The sequence below is a fragment of the Notechis scutatus genome, chromosome 4, assembly GCF_049901735.1.
Source record: "Notechis scutatus isolate UNSWTSFEM ecotype Mainland chromosome 4, rNotScu1.2, whole genome shotgun sequence".
NCBI classification, from domain to species: domain Eukaryota; kingdom Metazoa; phylum Chordata; class Lepidosauria; order Squamata; family Elapidae; genus Notechis; species Notechis scutatus.
The window spans coordinates 48,086,953-48,108,173 of NC_142012.1; the positions used below are offsets into that span (position 1 = coordinate 48,086,953).

Sequence of the window (21,221 nt, forward strand, 5' to 3'; positions counted from 1 at the left end):
AGTAATCAGTTTTAACACTATGTACCTTATAATCTGTAATAAAAATACTTTTAATCGAATTCTTAGCAGTAAACAACTATTTGATTCTATACATTTAGTACATTAGATGCTTACTCATAACATAGTCCTATACATATTTATTCAAAAAAGTTAGTGTTTAAGTCAGCATCACTATATTCAGCCCTATTAAATCTTGATTATTTTTTTCTAAATTTGCAATTAAAATTAGTAGTTGAGATAGGATGAAAGCCTATGATTGTGTTTTCTTTTGATGCAAATTTCCATTAGCCAGTAGAAAATATCTGCTTAATATGAAAATTAAAAAGAGTGCATTCTTCAGATCCAGGCCTCATTCAGAGGTTCAGGTCAGCCACATGTCAAACAGGCATCTAGATTATCAAGTAAGGATTATCAATATTACATGAAAGTCAGTCAACAATGAGAATTAATTAAAATGATCCCTTAGTAAGTAAATAGATTGAAAATGAACTTCTGTTGAACTGAGGCCATGTTGGGAATTGTTCCCAAAGCAGCAAGATATAGGAAATTTCAGTCACTATGGTTTGGTATTGACCAGCAGTAGGATCCTAATTGTTCTACTACTGGTTTGGTGATCACATGCCCTTGCATGCGCACCTAATGCACGTGCAGCTTTCCCCACACCAGCTGAGGCCTGCAGTGCCAATCAGCTCAGAGGATAAAGAAGAAAAAAGTGCAAGGGCGGGGTGAGAAGGCCAATCCTGCAGATGCTTTTTTCCCTTCTCTCAGCTGATCTTCAGCGGCTTTTTTTTTTTTTACTACCTGTTCAAGCGAACCCATCCAAACCGGTAGCATACCACCATTGGTATTGACCCTATTGATATACAGCTAAGATTATGATCCTACTCACTTTTCAGGGAGTAAATGTCACTGAAATCAATGCAATTTTCTTCTGAGTAGATATATGTAAGATTTCATTCTCTAAAACAATAGTTTCCTTTCTATTATCAGCTTCTTAGCTTTCCTGTAATCAGGTGGCAACACTTAGAATCTTCTTTTGACTTGAAGAAAGGTACCACAGTCTTGCAAACCATAATTCTGAATATTTGAATCAATACTGCTGCATGAAGAATGTGGAAGAATTTTTAGACATTAAGCACACGATTCCATTAAAACACAAATTGATACTAGAGGCAAAAGAACAAGCCTAAAAGATAGGGACGAGGCTCTTCTATCTAGACATATGCAATTACAATATACATTTAATCAGTAGAGCATTTACTTATTGGATAATAGCTTGTACATGTTAATGAGATTGAAATGATGAGATAATGGGGCATGAATACAATGGCTTCCTTGAGCCAAACACAAGGGTCCAAAGAATGTGTCTGTTAAGATGTTACTCTTCTCTGGGTATTATCTGATATTCTTGTTTCCAGGATTTTTATAATACCCTTGTGTTTGAATCAGAATTCTTTTGTGTCTAAGTATTTTTTGATTTTATTTTCCCTAGAAAATGTATTTGGGGAGGAGTAATTTACTTGCTTAACTGAACATCATATTTTACACTTCAGGTATGACATATTAATATTATCAGAAAACAAATGTTGCTTGAAATAATTAATAATTACTGTGGTATTCAAAATCAGAAGGTCAGACAGAGAAAATGTCAGGTTTTGCAGCTGACAAAAATGGTAAAGCATATAATGGTAAGGAGATAGTAATGAATGTATAGTAATATTGTGTGTGTGTGTGTGTGTGTGTATTTACTATGCATCAGTATACACACATTACTATACTATACTATACTATACTATACTATACTATACTATACTATACTATACTATACTATACTATACTATACTATACTATACTATACTATACACTATATATAGTAAGGAAATTTATTTTGACGCAGTTATTGTGGCTTCTGAAAGAGGAAGAGGAAGAAGAGAAGGAGGGGAGGTGGAAAGAAAGACTAAATGACAATGAGTGATATTGCAATTTTACCTGAGCTTTTCCTCTGAATAAGAATCTTCTGATTTATTGTTAAGAAGCAACTCAGGGATAAATGAGGATGAACTCTTTATATCTATTGCTTGGCTTTGTATTAATATGAAATCATCTCATTAACTTACCTTGATTTCTCATATTATAGCAAGCTTAATAGTTCAATTCCAATCTTCTTCACATACCTGAATTTCTGTCCATACTTTTCTTTTCATGTCCTGCTCAACCTTTAAAAATACTTACAAGTCCAAGGAATCTATCTTAACAGATATCTTTTAATATATCCAGAACACAAGGGAAATGCTGCTGGTTGTTAGAATTTTTAATATATTAATTTCAGCTGCACAGGAATTTTCCTTTTAAGACATAATAATCTTTTTTTTTTAACTATTCCATTTTGACCCAACAAATATTTTGACAAAACAACATTTTGACCCAGTTTTTTTCCCCTCACCAAATATATAGGATGAGAGGCATGGAAAAATTGAAATGCTTCTTTTAAAGTGGATAATGGATAGAACATAGTTTTTCAATAAAAATAAAACTGAAAAAGTTCCTTGTGCATTACACTTAAAATGAAATCCATTCCCACAGATAGACTAAAATTAATCTAAAAGCAATAAAAATGCAGTTTCATACAAGACTATAAGAATATTTTTTCATGTTGTTTATTTTGAGTCTAAAATTTCATCAGAAAATTGTTGTAGCTCAAATTCATAATAGAGAGGGCATTGTAAATGTGAAGAGAAGATTGGGGTCAAGGTATCAGGCATTTCTTTAATCCGAATAAAAGATGAATACATTCATTGCTATTTAGATAGATCTCATGTATTTCGAAATGTAATGTGGTTTGTTTGCACATATAGGACCTTCAATGTCCAGGTTTCTTCGGACAGCACAGTCACATCACTTGAGACATTAATAAGTTTTAAGTCTCTGTGCCACATTATTCCCAAAGATAAAAATGAAACAGAAAAGAAACTGGTTGGGTAGTATCACTTTATTATTGTTTTAGGCTCCTGACTCCCTCGGAGTAGGCCAAAGGAGTTAAAATCATAATGATTCTCCATTCAGGGTCCCAATCTTATCAGATCAGTCTATTTACCACAAAACATAGCCATAGTTCAATCCAAAATCAGGAATTAAGTAAAACACAATATACTTTCATGATTTATAATTTAATTATAATTATAGAGTTAGCATATTGCCCCCAACAATCTGGATCCTCATTTTACTGACCTTGGAAGGATGGAAGGCTGAGGCAACCTTGAGCCTGGTAAGATTTGAACTGCCAAATTGCAGGCAGCCAACAGTCAGCAGACGTAGCCTGCAGTACTGCATTATTACCACTGCGCCACCATCGCTCTGTACCATAAATATGATGTTAAAGAAAAAGATGGCTCTTAGTGTTTGTCAATGTATTTATATGGGCAAGTCATTAAATAATTGTACCTGAATTTGACTTGATGACAAATGAGTACGACAAAGAATCCAACTTAGTGAGTTAAATGGGGGTTATTCTTGAGTAAACAGGTACTCACTGTTTACTATACAGAGTGGGTGTGCATTTATCAATTTTTTTTCTTCCATATATATACTCCCTGTCATGGTTGGTATCCCACACAATTAGCCATGTGTAAATAAAAACTATTGAAGAAGCCTACATGGCTTTAACATAACTTGCAGTTTTATCCTAAGTTTTCCGTTGGTTGCATGTTTTGAGAGAAACAGAATTAACATGGGTTGTGCTGGTGGTTTTAACACAAGATTGGTAAGGAAGAATGATATGGAATAAAATAGTGGTGCATAGTTCTTTCAGGTGAATGGTACATAGAACTATGTATTCTTATGTAATGCTTGAATATGTAATATAAATGAAACAATAATTTATTTTGGTCAATAAAGAGTTATACTTATTTTGCCCTGTCCTTGAAGATGATCTTTTCTTATCAGTTCAAAAAACTTGACAAACACATACTTCTTAACTCTGAAATCTTTTCATCACTACTTGAGATAAACAAATACACTTTAACTTTGATGGTTTCCTTTCCAGGATAAAATGAATTTGTTCTTGAAAAACTCTAGTGAGCTAAGAAAAGAGTTGTTAGTATTGGTATTTCAGAGTTTATATAAGCTAGTCAAAATATCTATTGGGTGGAACTTTGATCCAGACCTAGCTGTGAATGTGATGAATATTTGCCACTTTCAATGGGTCTGATTGGCAAAATGGGCATAAGGTTTTCTTTCTTTGTCTTAATGTATTCTTGAATACTCTTTGTCTGACTTGTGATGTTATATTCTTCAGTATTCTTGGTTATTTCTTGATTCTGTCTCATGTGATATTATTATGCTGTTTTCTTACACTTCCTTGGAATAAAGCCTTTAGTACTCCTTCTGCATGATTATTGCTTGCAAATCCAAAAAAGATCTATAACCCAACCTTCATGGGGAATAGGGCACCGTGACTTACTTAAGATGATATTGGCCAATATGAGCTCACTTCTTAAACTCTGCTGGGATTACATCAATAGGATGGAGAATTTCTTTTTCAGTTCTAGGGACTTTGTTTCAGAGATGGTTCTGAGGGACTTTAGTTTTCATATTTCAAAACTCTCTTTGATTTATCTCAGCTCTTGGTCTCATGCTCAAATAACTCTATCAGCAAGGCAGTACAATAATGGAAAGGTGATTTGCCACTGTAAAATTGTATTCATGGATATCTCATTCTAGAATAACACAATTTATAGCCTATAGTTAGCAAAATCCCATTCTCTGAAACCATAAGTTTGTGCCCTTAAATAAGCTTCCTGTTTTTAATCAGTTCAGAATATATCTGATTGTGGTGGTCTCTCATGGAAAAATGAGACACAGGCAAGTGTTCTCGGGATGAGAGCCCAGAGCAAAATCCAGTACTCCCTTTTATTGAGATTTTAGTACATGGTAAACATAGCAAACATAATCACATGATAGGTTTACAATAGTTAGATATAGTATAGACTTGTTTACAATTGTCTGAGCTGCTTCCTTGTTACTTGTGTTTGTTCTTCCCAGTGTTCAATTTCCTTGCACTATCTTAGTGACCTTTAAACAAGCATGTATGTACAAGGCATTAGATTAATCATTACCCAAACCTAAGTCAAAGTTTTATTCCCACATCTCCCCTGTTTTAGTTTTTTGATAATCGCGGATGCCTCAGTAGCCTTTCGCCATCTGTAACAGCCGTTCTCCTTCCGGAGGCTTCACCCGACACATTCCTAAAAGTCCAGGGAGACATTGGATACAACAGCATGCACAGAGAGAAATTATAGTAAGCAATATCACTCCAACAATTAGGTGACGAATCCATGAACCATTTGGCAACCAGGACCAAAATGCAGACCACACGTCCAGTCCCTCGCCCTCCGATTGTTCCATATGCTGTATAGTAGCTGTAATGTTTGGAGAATAATCAGAGATATACATGCAACAATGCGTATGAACCACAGCGCAAACTCCCCCTTGCGCAGCCAGAATAGTATCCACCGCATATCTGGTTTGCAGGACAAAGTCAAGAATTTTTCCTTGCTCTTCTTCAAGCAGCTTTAGCGTTTTAATGGTGTCTTTAAACATAGTAATTGTCCAATTGTTTAAACGATACAAATCTCTATAGTTCATCATGACTCCTAAAGGGGGAATAACTCCCCTTGATATTTGTGTCAAGTAGTCATGGGTCAGAACAGAGTTTACTTCCGTTGCAGAATGCGCATTGCAGATATGAGCAGTCCCCAAAGATTTTGAAATAACATGAGATGGGATTACTTTCCCAAAAGTGCAGACCCCTTTCCATCATGCTGGCATGCGATCATAGGCCATCCGGCCACACAGCAACCATAAATTTGCTCCCAGGAGATGACCAACCTTACCTGGCTCAACATAGATTAGTTTTGCAAAGGACTCCATTAACATAGCCAAATAAAATACGATGGTGCGTATTTCCCATTCGCACATTTAGACAACTGGTTTTCTTTCATGGTGGGACAACATGTGGCAGGAATATATGGACACCCATTTTCATTGATCAAAGATGTGATATCAAATTTGGAAATATTATGTACAAAGTAAGTGAGATTTTTGGTTTTCATGTCACCCGAATAAACCCGACTTCCATTGCCAATAACAATTGTTTTGTTGCAAAACGGATATGCTCCTAAGTAAGTCATATTCTCTATCGTCTCATTGTGGGTCCAACAGATACCCGCCACCTCTTGGATCCGGCTTCCAAGGTGTAAGGTAGTTAGGTTACTTGGAGTCCAACTGCTAGACCACGTCCCTGAACAACCATAGCATTGTCCCTTGTACCAGTCACCTTCTGCCAGAGGTACTGCAACCATTGGAAGCCCTGATGTTTTGTGAGTTGGCATGTGCATACATATCCAACAATCAGTTTTGTTATGAAGGTTTGTTAGCTTCCCCATGTCCTGGATCAACGTATTTCTTTTCCATTCCCCCAAATCCACCCCCTTATCCCTTTGGCTGATGATAAGGACGCACACAGCGAGCAGGAACCCAAACAACTGTCCCCTCATCTTCAACGGCAGCGTATCCTCGGCCCCAAGTTATCAGCGGGACAGGTCCTCTCCACGTTGGATCTGGCAGTCTCCTATACCGAACTTTCGGTCTTGGCGCTCCTGCAGAAGGGGAGGAAGCAAAATGCCTACTGGCTGCCGTAACAGCGGGAGATCCTCTCATGTTTAAAAAATTTAAAGTATATAAGGTAATATTAAGAATGTTTTGTATGTAAGTCAACCCATATCCATCCACTTCCCCCATTTTTGTTTTTATATGAAGGAGTGCTTGTTTGAGTGTCTGATTATCTCGTTCCACAATGGCCTGACCAGTGGAGTTTTAAGGAATGCCAAATTTATGTATAATTGACCATCAATGACAAAATTCCGCAAAGGCGGTGCTGATGTAAGCAGGGCCATTATCGGTTTTTATCTCCATTGGTGGCCCCACATGTGTGAAGGTATGGAGACAATGGTTGATTACACGTTTTGTAGCCTCTCCTCGTTGAGGTGTTGCCATAATAAATCCTGAATAGGTATCAACGGTGACATGCAGATGGTGCCATGGTTTGAAAGGATGGTGTTGTGTGACATCCATCTGCCATAGCTGACAAGCAGCTGTCCCCCAAGGATTTACTCCTTGAGGAAGAGCACTGGATTGGGCACTGCAACTAGGACATTGCTGGATAATAGCTGCTGCTTCTGCAGCAGTGAGACCAATTGTTTACAAAGAGCTTTGGCATTTTGATGAAAATAGCTATGTGAGTCCCACGGAGTAACAGGGGAAAGCAAGAGACAGGACATGGCGAGGCGGCTGTGTCGGCCACGTCATTCCCTTCCTGCAGCTCCCCGGAAGTGGCTGGTGGCTGCGAATATGTGCGATATGCAAAGAATGTATGCGAGAATGAAGACAGCTTTGCAGGGCTAAAAACAAACTCATAAGATTAGCATCAACAGATGGGGAGAGATAAGCAAATTCAATGTTAAGTATCAATTGATAAACGTAAAGAGAATCCACAATTAGATTTATCGGTTCTTGCGCAAATTCCTGTAAAGCCAAAATAGCAGCAGCTAATTCAGCCCTTTGTGCTGATTGTTGAGGAGGGGTAATCTTTGTTTTCCATACCCCTTCCTGTCTCCATGCACAAGCGCCGTAGGTCTTACCACCGTCCGCATAAACGGTCACGCCTTCAACTGGCTGCTTAACTGAATTAAAATTTACAGATACGTTTCGAAGTAACTGGAAATGGGGGTCACTGGGGGTATGGCAAGAAATCTTCCCTGGCCAATTTTCAAGAGCAATCTGCAATTCAATGGATTGACTATACCAAGTTTCCCACAAAGTGAGGGAGATAGATAAAAATAACTGAACTAGATCTATACCATATAAATGCATACTGCGATTCTGGCCTTTGATGATTAACTCACTATAAAGCATAGCCATAGTAGAAACTGTTTTTCTGGGAGTATTCTTCAAATGCAACCATTCAATGATATAAACCTGCGCCTCATGTAATTGAAATAAAGCTGCCATAGGCAAGGCTGGAGTTTGTAAAATTGCCAAAGCAAATGGGGTATCGGGAATGCATCGATTAACCCAACGCTGCGTTAAAGCCGCATTTACATGTGCCAGTACCTCCCTTTGTTCTGCTGATAAGGTTATAGCAGAATCCGGCCTTGCGGAGCCCTTTAGGGCCAAGAACAGGGGCTGGAGTACCACTGTAGTTAAACCCAGGTAGGGTCTAACCCAATTAATTGTTCCTAGTATTTGTTGTAATTTTACTAGAGAAATCTTTTCCTCAATTTTGATTTCCGGAATGACCGGATGAGCATAGGTTGCAAGGATTTTATGCCCTAGGTAGGCATATGGCATTTGACTTTGAATTTTTTCTGGGGCAATATGAAGTCCAAATCGCAATAATACCTCTTTAAGGCAAGGTAACGCTGCCTTAACCGTTCCCGGTGGGCCGGGAGCTGCAATTAAAATATCATCCATGTAATGGTAAACCTTCCACCCAGGATGGGAGGTTCTGAACGGAGTCAGAGCCTTTCAAACATATGACTGGCACATCATTGGAATATTTAGCATTCCTTGTGGCAAAACCTTCCATTGGTAACGAAAGGTAGGTGCATTGTTATTCAACTCAGGTATGGTAATATATCAAATATCAAATATCACAATTCGATTCTTACTATGTTACAGAGCACCTGATTATGACATCAAACATGTAAACAAGCTAAATACATTACTAACATGGGCTGCATCCTGCCCATACCCTTTATCCTTCTTGGTGATTTCAATCTACCTCATATTAACTGGACCCTAAATGATTGTACAACTGAAATCATACACACAACCTTCTACAATGCTATTACAAATCTGGGACTGGAACAACTAGTAACCAACAACACTAGACTAAACAACTGCCTCGATCTCATCTTCTGCAACAGTTTGAACCTAATCTACGGAATACAATCTAAAGAACCCTTTTCCAGTAGTGACCACAATATGATCGACTTTTGTCTCAACATACATCCACACAAAAATCACCACAATGATGTAATCCCCTATTGTAACTTCAAAAAGGCAACTATGATCTTATAGACAACGATCTCTCATCCCTTGATTGGCAATCTCTATTCACTGGATGCAATACTGTTGAAGACCATTACAACATATTTTTACTTGAAGTCAAAAGAGTCATCAAACTATATGTACCAACAACAACTCCCAAAACAAAACAAAAAGCAGATTACCCATATCAATAAGGAAACTTCAATCCAAAAAGAGATCACTCTGGCGGAAAAACAAATCTGGTCACGTTGCCAATTTCAAAAACTGATACAAAAATCTATGCCACCAGATAAAGACCGAATGCACCAATTATCACATTAAACAAGAGGAAAACCTTCTAAGCACCAATTCCACCGCGCTTTTACAATTTTGTAAACAACAAACTAAAAGACTCAAGGTCCATCCCTCCTTGATAGGACCTGATGGTAAAGACTGCAACGCACGACACCATTAAAGCCAACATCTTTAACACATTCTTCGGCTCAGTATTTGTAAACAGCAATGGATCATGCCCAATATTTCCTAGCCGTACCACAGATAACAACAATGATCTAATACATATCGATTTCACAGAAGACAATGTTGAAAAAGCAATACGCAACCTAAAACCATCTCTATCTATTGGACCGGATGGAATATGTGCCTACTTCTTAAGAAAGCTATCCACTGCCATAGCCAAACCTCTAAGCATAATCTTTGAAAAATCTTTCAGAACCAGCTCCTTGCCTAACCTATGGTCACAAGCCACAGTCATCCCCATCTTCAAAAGGAGACCCAAGCCTAGTTGAAAACTACAGGCCAATCTCCTTATGCTGCGTCACCTGTAAAGTCATGGAATCAATTATTAACCAATCCATCATCCTTCACTTAGAGACAAATAACCTACTCTCCAATAAACAATTTGGTTTCAGGAAAAAACTATCCTGTAATCTGCAACTCTTACACTGCAAAAACATATGGACGACACAACTCGACCAGGGCAAAACAATAGACGCAATCTACATAGGCTTCTGTAAAGCCTTTAATTCAGTGGTACACGACAAACTACTCCTAAAAATAAAATCCTATGGTATCTCTGGACAACTGAATAACTGGATAGAAGCATTCCTGTCAAACAGACAACAAATGGTCAAAATCGGGAGCGTCCTATCAAATCCAGTACCTGTCAATAGTGGTGTTCCCCAAGGCAGTGTTCTAGGACCAACTCTCTTCATACTCTACATAAACGACCTCTGTGATCATATTAAGAGCAATTGCGTTCTCTTCGCTGATGATGTAAAGCTGTTCAATACCACAGACAATACTGCTACCCTACAAAAAGATCTTGACTATGTATCCGAATGGTCAAACAAATGGCAACTTCAAATCTCAACAAATAAATGCTCTGTCTTACATATTGGCAAAAAAATCAGAAAATAAAATACAAGCTGAATAGTCAAGATCTTGTTGATGACCCAAGCTCTGTAAAGGACCTTGGAATACTCACCTCTAATGATCTAAGTGCTAGAGCACACTGCAACTACATAGCCAAAAAGGCATTAAGAGTTGTTAACCTAATCCTACGTAGCTTTTTCTCTGGTAATATCACACTACTAACCAGAGCATACAAAACATTTGCTAGACCAATACTCGAATACAGTTCATCAGTCTGGAACCCACACTACGTATCTGATATTAGCACAATTGAGAAAGTCCAGAAATATTTCACAAGAAGAGTTCTCCACTCCTCTATTCGCTGTAGAATACCTTATGCCACCAGACTTGAAATTCTAGAACTAGAAAACCTTGAATTACGCCGTCTTCGGTCTGACTTAAGCATGGTATACAAAATCATACATTGCAATGTCCTACCTGTCAATGAATACTTCAGCTTCAACCATAACAACACAAGAGCACACAATAGATACAAACTCAAAGTAAACCGCACCAAACTTGATTGCAGGAAATACGACTTCAGCAATAGAGTGGTCAATGTCTGGAATACTCTACCCGACTCTGTAGTTTCTTCCCCAAACCCCAAAAACTTTAACCTTAGACTGTCTACTATTGACCTCACCCCTTTCCTAAGAGGTCTGTAGGGGCGTGCATAAGCGCACCAACGTGCCTACCGTCCCTGTCCTATTGTTTCTCTTATTCTTTTATTTTTCTTATATGTAACCATTTCATGTATTCACAACTATGTATACATTTATACTTATTATCTTGTAAACAATTGGCAAATCAAATAAATAAATAAATAAATAAATAAATAAATAAATAAATAAAGGCAAATAATTGCTTGTCATCTGCATGCAGAGGGATAGAAAAGAAGCAATCCCGCAAATCTACTATAACTAGATCCCAATTGCGCGGGATCAGGTTCGGAGTTAGGCAAGCCACATTGTAACGCTCCCATTGGTTGAAGGATGGCGTTGACAGCTCTCAAATCATGTAAATATCTCCATTTTCTACTTTTCTTTTTGATAACAAACACCGGAGTGTTATACGGACTAGAAGTTGGCTCAATGTGGCCTCTGTGATCATATTAAGAGCAATTGCGTTCTCTTCGCTGATGATGTAAAGCTGTTCAATACCACAGACAATACTGCTACCCTACAAAAAGAACTTGACTATGTATCCGAATGGTCAAACAAATGGCAACTTCAAATCTCAACAAATAAATGCTCTGTCTTACATATTGGCAAAAAAATCAGAAAATAAAATACAAGCTGAATAGTCAAGATCTTGTTGATGACCCAAGCTCTGTAAAGGACCTTGGAATACTCACCTCTAATGATCTAAGTGCTAGAGCACACTGCAACTATATAGCCAAAAAGGCATTAAGAGTTGTTAACCTAATCCTACGTAGCTTTTTCTCTGGTAATATCACACTACTAACCAGAGCATACAAAACATTTGCTAGACCAATACTCGAATACAGTTCATCAGTCTGGAACCCACACTACGTATCTGATATTAGCACAATTGAGAAAGTCCAGAAATATTTCACAAGAAGAGTTCTCCACTCCTCTACTCGCTGTAGAATACCTTATGCCACCAGACTTGAAATTCTAGAACTAGAAAACCTTGAAGTACGCCGTCTTCGGTCTGACTTAAGCATGGTATACAAAATCATACATTGCAATGTCCTACCTGTCAATGAATACTTCAGCTTCAACCATAACAACACAAGAGCACACAATAGATACAAACTCAAAGTAAACCGCACCAAACTTGATTGCAGGAAATACGACTTCAGCAATAGAGTGGTCAATGTCTGGAATACTCTACCCGACTCTGTAGTTTCTTCCCCAAACCCCAAAAACTTTAACCTTAGACTGTCTACTATTGACCTCACCCCTTTCCTAAGAGGTCTGTAGGGGCGTGCATAAAGCGCACCAACGTGCCTACCGTCCCTGTCCTATTGTTTCTCTTATTCTTTTATTTTTCTTATATGTAACCATTTCATGTATTCACAACTATGTATACATTTATACTTATTATCTTGTAAACAATTGGCAAATCAAATAAATAAATAAATAAATAAAGGCAAATAATTGCTTGTCATCTGCATGCAGAGGGATAGAAAAGAAGCAATCCCGCAAATCTACTATAACTAGATCCCAATTGCGCGGGATCAGGTTCGGGTTAGGCAAGCCACATTGTAACGCTCCCATTGGTTGAAGGATGGCGTTGACAGCTCTCAAATCATGTAAATATCTCCATTTTCTACTTTTCTTTTTGATAACAAACACCGGAGTGTTATACGGACTAGAAGTTGGCTCAATGTGGCCTAATTGTAGCTGCTCAGCTACCAATTGATGTAAAGCTACAAGCTTTTCCTTTGTGAGTGGCCATTGGTCAATCCAAACTGGCTGAGAGGTTAACAGTTGTAACTTTTCCATTATCCAATAACAATTTTTGTGCGGAATTGTGACAGCAAATCTCTACCCCACAAGTTTACATGCAGGGGCAACACAAGAGGTTGAATCCTTGCGGTCTCGCCAGTTGCTCTATGCAATGCCGTCAACCAATGTACACTACTTCTTGCAAACTGCATACCACCTACTCCACAAACAGCCGGAGAGTCCTCAAGCGTTCATTCATTTGGCCATTCCTTTTGGCGTATCACAGAGACATCTGCTCCGGAATCTATAAGGCCAGAAAATGATTTTCCCTGAATTTCAATTGTCATTTTTGGTTGGTCTGTAGTCAACTTTTTTGTCAGCGCTAACAATTCTGCAGCAACTGGAGAACTGGCCATTTCAATGGACCCAAAACCGTCAGTTCGTGGGATCCCAATTAAAGGATTCATAGGAATGTATGGAAGCAATAATAACTGGGCAATAGAGTCACCGGCCATTAATGATGCAGGAGTATCAGTGTACAATTGTACCTTTATAACCCCTTTATAATCTTGATCAATAACCCCTGGAATAACAAAGAACCCTTTTTATGATGCAGAAGACCTGGGAAGTACCAATCCCACTGTTTTTTCTGGCAGTGGCCCATGCAAATAAGTGTCCTCAATGTACACTTGATTAGGAAAAGTCACATCAATCGAGTGCAACATTTTTAAACCCAAACCTGCACTCCCGGTAGTTGCAGGCGATGCCTTTGTGACAGCCTTGGGAGCGGGGCTAGCTGCACGCCCCAAATTTAGTTTCCTGAATTTTGGTTCTGATCAGAGCGACATTGATTTGCCCAATGAAACCCTTTTTTGCATTTCGGACAGACCGACTTCGGGTGGACGTCCTTATTTTTGTTTTTGTTAAACGCCATTCCCCCCACAGGGGCTCGGCATTGGGCTTTAAAATGGCCAGGCTTCCCACAATTAAAACAGTTTCCCGTAGGTTTCATCCCTTTTTGTAATGCCATAGCCAAAGTCTCCATGTTGTAAGCCTGAGAACCCACCACTGCACATGCCTTTAACAGATCAGCCAGAGTAACCTCACCTCTAGCCACCAAAGGCTGTAAGATACGCTTGCAGTCAGCATTTGCATTTTCGACTGCCAATCTCAGCAAAAGTTCCTTTGCCACTTCCTCATTAGAAATTTGCCGGGTAATAGCCAATTGTAGCCTTTCCACAAATTCGTTATAGGACTCAGATGCTCTTTGCTTAACTTGGGAAAAAGACCGTGCCGGGGTTCCCACATCCTGGATGCGGGACAACGCCCCAAGGACAGCAGCCATAACCACAGGAAATACGTGATCAGGCAAATTAGTAGCTTGATCAGCAGTGGATTCAAACAAGCCTGCCCCATAGATTTGGTCTGGCGTATACAGTCCCCCGAATTCGCCCCTAGTGATAGCGTCCCTCTGGTACTCTGAATCAAAAACCACATACTGAGTAGAACTCAATATCATTCTCATTAAATCTTTCCAGTCATTAGGAATCATGCGTGAGGAAGCCAAACTTGTCAGGAGACCCTTTGTAAAAGGACTTTGAATACCGTAATCTTTAACGGCTTTCTTGATTTCCCTAAGTACTGCCAACGGAATTGGAACCCATTCCGCCTGCATGTTGCCTTGAGCAGGGGTCCCCAACCGCCGGTCTGCGGACCGATACCAGTCCGCGGAACAACTCTTACCGGGTCGCTGGTTGCTGGGCGCCGCCATCTTTTGGTAAAAGTGCTTCCGGTGAGCTTTTCGGGTAGAAAGCTCACCGGAAGCACTTTTCATCAAAAAGATGGCGGCGCTACGCCTCGGTGAGCTTTTCCGGGTAGAAAGCCATTTCTACCCGAAAAAGCTCACGGGAAGCGCCGCCATCTTTTGACGAAAAGTGCTTCCGGTGAGGTCACCGGAAGCACTTTTTCGTCAAAAGATGGCGGCGCCCAGTTGATGCCGGTGCCGGGCCGCGGCGCCCAGCTGATGCCGGTACCGGGCCACGGCGTCAAAAAGGTTGGGGATCCCTGGCCTTGAGCATCCACTTGCCTATTAACTGGAAACAAATTGATCTGGGGAATCTCATCAGGCTCTAATTTCCCCTCATTGAAAGCCTGGTGCATCATTGCTTGAACTTTTCCCATTTGTGGCTGGGGTTTCTCCTCCACAGGCGTAGGCGCTGTTGGGGGTGAGAAAACATACTCCAGTTTTGGAGTCGGAGGGTGCAACACAACTCCTTTATAAGGAGGAGGTTCTATTAAAGGTTTTAGAAGAGGTTGCTGCTGGGTCTCTAAAGCAGTCATAACAACCTTCCAATATGTCAAAATTTCAGCTGTTGCCCGTGGTTCTTCATGAAGGATAGTTCCAATTTTCCTCCACGTGTCTAATTTTAAAGAGCCTCTCTCTGAGTACCAGGGGCATTGCTGCCAGATCTCTTGCAGCAGCTTTTTCACATTACCTTTTGAAAGAAATATATGCTCCCCTCCAGAGGGTTTAAAGATAAAGAAATTTGTCCTGACTAACTTCAGCAGCTCATTAACATGCCGTTCCTGTGGCTGAGAAAGTTTTCCCCCCATGTTCCCTGAAAAATCCTATTGTCCAGCAATAGTTAAGTACGTACTTTACCTATTCCAGGCGAGGAAACATGGAGGTCCGGACACGTACCACCTGCCGTGGATCACGTTGGGGTCACCACTTGTGGTGGTCTCTCATGGAAAAATGAGACACAGGCAAGTGTTCTCGGGATGAGAGCCCAGAGCAAAATCCAGCACTCCCTTTTATTGAGATTTTAGTACATGGTAAACATAGCAAACATAATCACATGATGGGTTTACAATAGTTAGATATAGTACAGACTTGTTTACAATTGTCTGAGCTGCTTCCTTGTTACTTGTGTTTGTTCTTCCCGTGTTCAATTTCCTTGCACTATCTCAGTGACCTTTAAACAAGCATGTATGTACAAGGCATTAGATTAATCATTACCCAAACCTAAGTCAAAGTTTTATTCCCACATCTGATGACTCCAGTTCCACTATGTTTCCTAGTGGTCCTGAACAAAAGCTAGAATTTTTAGGGATACATTTCAAGGACTAACTCATGAATAATAAAGAGCCACTATTTTACTTCACGTTTATGCTCTGCAGTTTAACCTTTTAACTCAAGAATTTACTAAAATGTTGAATGATCCAGAGAAATATGTTTTCCCTTAATTGAATTAACTTCAGTGTAAACTAATATAAATATTTCAAGTTTCCCTTCTATGCCACCTAATCCCACTTTATTTTACTTCAAATTCAAGCAATACCATGAATAAAAAATGGAATAAGTGCTGCAATTTGTTTAATAAATTTATACAACTGTCCAGCTGATATACATGAGTTTGGGTGGTTAACACTTAAAACAAAAAGCAGAATAAAATCACAAGCAATAATTAAAAGCAAAAGGAAAACAATATAGCTAAGAAATAATCAAATAACAGTTGAGAATAAAACACCTTGCAGTCAATATTATCAAAACACAGGCTCACTCATAAGGTCACAGCCCTGTGAGTAAGGCCAAGTCTTTAATGCAGAAGACAAGCAGAGTCAGACCAATCTTACGAAAAATGATGTTTCCGTAGAAGAGAATATATACTCCAGGATGAACTTAAGTCCTTGGTGCTCCCTGAGCTTAGTTGTTTGCTTGTTGATGTTTTGTTACCACACTAGATGACATCATCAGTGTTGGCAAGCGTGGAGTTTGTTCCCTGTTTATATATAGTTGATTGTACTGTTAGTATTGGTGGGGATGTAATTTTATTCTTGGTAGTTTCTTGAGTAGGGCTAGTTGACTGTTTCTATGTTCTTAATCCTGGAGTTAATTCCTGTTTATCTGGCTATTGATTCCTGACATTTTCTGGTCTTTTTGTTTCCTTTTTATTTTTTTTCATAGTCTCTTTACTATCCTGTAACATGTAAAATAATAAATCTATTATTTCCATGTTACAAACAAAGGCAATTATAGTTTCTCTTCATGAAAAAGAAAAGAAAATCTTGCCTTAGCTTTATTTGTTTGTATAAATCTATTGTAAATTGTAATAATTAAAATTAATATTGTATGTTTAGAATATTCTGCACTAAAGAAAATGAAATATGTGTTCTTAGAATCCTTTGAATATCTACTCTACGTTTAAATTAAACTCTTCTAGAAATAAGAGAGGAAGAATTTAAATTTCACAGTGATTTTTCCAAGAAATATTACATTATGTGTCCTGCCCCTGTTAAAAATACACTTAAATGTATTCATTTTTTAAAAAAAAGACTGTTTTATTTTATTATGGATCCTAGACACAATGGGATTATTTACAAAATAAGTTCATTTCTATAGATACCAAATGCTATTGCATTACACTGCAACATAATAGAATAGAATTCTTTATTGGCCAAGTGTGATTGGACCCACAAGGAATTTGTCTTTGGTACATATGATCGCAGTGTCCATAAAGAAAAAATAAATATATTTGTCAAGAATCATAAGATAAAACAGTGATAGTCATGGGATACTAATAAGCAATCAAATCATACTAGGAAATAATAAAAGCAATATAAGTTGTAAAGATACAAGCAACATGGCTATAGCCATAAGTGGGAAGAGATAGGTACTAGTAAGGATGAGAAGAAGAAAAGTAATAAAGTCTTAGTAGTTAATCTGATAGTGTTGTGGAAATTAGTTGTTTAGCAGAGTGATGGCATTCGGGGGGGAAATTGTCCTTGTGTCTTTTTGTTCTGATGTGCAGAGCCTTATAGCGTCATTTTGAGGGTACAAGTTGAAACAATTTATGTCCAGGATGTGAGGAGTCTGTAGATATTTTTGACTCATGCATTATATAGATCCTCAATGGAAGGCAAGTTGGTAACAACAGCCCTCTTTTTGACACGTGCAGTATACAGGTCCTCAATGGAAGGTAAGTTAGTAGCAATTGTTTTTTCTGCAGTTTTAACTATCTGTTGAAGTCTGTGTCTGTCTTGTTGGATTGCAGAACCAAACCAGACAGTTATAGAGGTACAGAAGCCTTCGTTTCTCGATTTCACTCTTCATTAGCATATTCAACACTAACAGTGAGGACAATTAACCAGTGGAACAGCTTGCCTTCAGAACTTGTGGATGCTTCATCACTGCAGGTTTTAAGAAGAGATTGGACGGTCACTTGTCTGAAATGGTATAGCAGGGGACTGGACTAGAAGAACTCCAAGGTCCCTTCCAGATGTATTTTGATTCTGATTCTGATCCTGGAATATGGATACAATCCAGCAAAAGATAAGCTACTTTTTAAATTTGTGAGTTCAGCTGGACTTAACTGTGAGCTTAATCTATTATATTATGTTAAGGTTTGTGATGAATTAGATTTTAATTATACCAATTATTTTTCTTGTATTATTACAAAGAGAAAGTAAAGTCTCATTCATGGGAAATAATTTTAAGCCTGTTTATGTGTTGATATACCTTTATATGTACTAAAAATCTGAATCTATCTCAATAAAACAAACTGACATGTTCCATAAAGTATGAATGCCATTTGTAACATAAAAAGGGTTTAATAAACAATTGAATTATTTTTCAGGACACTGTTTACTACTTATGTGTTAATCATTCTGGACATGAAAACAACTTTTGCAATTGTTGAATAATTGTTAACATTTAAAACTTAGCAGTTAAACTTAAATACCTGTAAAGAAATTACTAAATAAGTTCACACAGCTATTTTAAGGTGTTTTATTTCATTTGTGTAATGAAATGAATTGATTGCATTTGTCTCAGTTTTATTACAGATTCTACTTAATTGTTTGATTGATACTGTCATCTCCTCAAAGTTTGCTACACAAGACAAGATGCCTAGTGAAATTGTCTATATTTCTAACGTGTATTAAAAATCATCACTTTTTAAACCTATATTTGATGTTTCTTTTTACCATTTTGACATTAAGAAACTAGTAACTGCAACTCAATTTGGCACCTTGAATTAAGTGTTCAAGGGCAATAAAAGAATTGTAACATATGCAGGACAATAAGTCTCTTCCATCCATAAGATTCTGTTCAAATTGATTCCTTTTTTTCTTATCAGGTCATGCCATATGAAGGTTATTAAAAAAAATCTCATCCATTCAAAAGATCTATCAATAAAATTTACTGGGTTCACCTAAGCAAGTAAATGACTCCTGTTTAACCAACCTCACAGTGTAATAGAATTTTATAAAATGTTGCTTTGAACTATTTCAAGGAAGGGCAAGATGCAAGTACCATAAATCACATAAATAAAATTTAGAACTCCTTTCCCCCAAACCAAAGTTTTTACTCAGTAAAAATTACCAATATATGCCTTGCTGAGTCTATAAATTGTTATGGATCTTGAAGCACCTACAAATCTATTTGTAATAAGATTTCACTTTAAATTGATAAGGAATAGAGAGACCATATATTTTCTATTTCACAGTAGTAGGAGTCCTTAGGATGCCTGATAAATATGGCAATACTGTTTGGCCAATATATAGACTGTTTCTTAAATTTCTAATAAAAATAATGATTATGAATTGTCCAAATATCTACTACTTCCACTATAATTTTTTACAACTAAGAATGGAGTCAAGTGTCAGATATTTAAAATTCAATTAGATGTCAATTAGTTGAATAATTTCATTCACTGAAGACCTCCTCTAACTGAATAAAATAGAATAGATCTGGAAGGGACCTTGGAGGTCCCTTCTTCTACTCCAGCCCCTTGCTAAATCAAGAGAACCTATACCATCTCAGACAATTGACTTTCCAGTCTTTTCTTAAAAACCTCCAATGATTGAATGGCCATGATTCCAAGTATAGTCTTACTAGGATTTTGTAAAATGGCATGAGTACTTCATGTGATCTTGATTCTATGCCTCTGTTTATACAACCCAGGATTGTATTAGCTTTTTTGGCTGCTGCTGAACATTGCTGGCTCATATTCAAATGATCATCCACTAGGACTCCAAGGTTCTTCTCACAGTTACTCTTTTTGAGACAGGTCTTGCTTAATCTGTATATACCTTAGATTCTTCCCTAATCTATATATATATACCTTTGATTTTTCCTGCCTAAATGGTAAAGCTTTGCTTTTTTCACATTAAAATTGGATAGGATATCTGTTGGATAGGGCCCATTGTTCAAATTTATCAAGATCTTTTGGGATCCTGAGTTTGTCTTTTGCAGTGTTGACTAATCCTTCCAGTTTAGTATCGTCTGCAAATAGAAGGGGAATAGAGTTCCCCTTCTATTCCCTCATCTAAGTCACTTATAAAGATATTGAAGATTATTGAGTCCACCTTGTGGTACCCTTGTGGATGTAGTACTATTAAAGACTACTCATTAAGTACGATTTATCAGCCAGCTACAAATCATCTGTTGGTGACGTGATCTATCCCACATTTTCCTAGCTTACCAAGTAGTAGTGATATATTTTATTAAATGCCTTACTGAAATCTAAGTATACTATGCTTACAGCATTTCATTAGTCTACTAATTTAGTGACTTTGTCAAAATATTGGTTTGGCATGATCTGTTTTTAACAAATCCATGCTGGCTTCTGGTTATAAATTTATTTGCTTCTTGTTGTTTTCCGATCTGTTTTTAAATTATCTTTCCCAAGATATTCCCAGGTATTGATATTATATTGATTGGTTTGCAATTTCCTGGGTCTGTTTTTCCCCCTTTCTTGAAGATGGGAACCACATCAGCCCTTTCCCAATCCTCAGGTACTTTCCCGGTGCTTACATCTTTGGAAAGATATGGTACAGTGGTCCTGAGGTAACATCTGCCAGCTCCTTCAGAATGTTGGGATGTAATCTGCAAGGTCCCAGTGATTTATATTAATCAAGATCAGAGAGCTAGCTGTTCTATTATCATTTTCTTATTTTAATTTTTATTTCTGGTTTGTCTTTTACAGTAGCTTTTTTCGTACATTGGGCTATAATTTCTTTTTGCGTAAAGATGCAAAGAATGAGTTAAGCAGCTCTGCTTTCTCCCTACTGCCTGTTATTTCCTTGCCATCTTCTCTCTTTAGTGGACCTACTGTTTTCTTGACTTTTTTCTTGTTATTAATATGTTGAAATGTTTCCTAATTCTCTGTGCAATTATATACCACGAATTTTTATTTTCCAAATCTAAAATATTGGTTTTGGCTAATCTGCACTTTTTACTAACTGTGACATGTAGATAACTTTTTTTTTTAGAAGACATGTGTT

General features: G+C 37.8%; 1 long non-coding RNA gene across 1 annotated transcript; it reads right to left on the minus strand.

The window, feature by feature from the left end:
• Positions 1-5,535: 5,535 nt before the first annotated feature.
• Positions 5,536-7,316, minus strand: LOC148130727 (uncharacterized). Its single transcript, XR_015749611.1, has 2 exons — positions 5,707-7,316; positions 5,536-5,666 (listed from the first exon to the last, which is right to left on the minus strand). It is a non-coding gene; the product is annotated as an uncharacterized LOC148130727 (long non-coding RNA).
• Between the last annotated feature and the right edge of the window lie 13,905 nt (positions 7,317-21,221).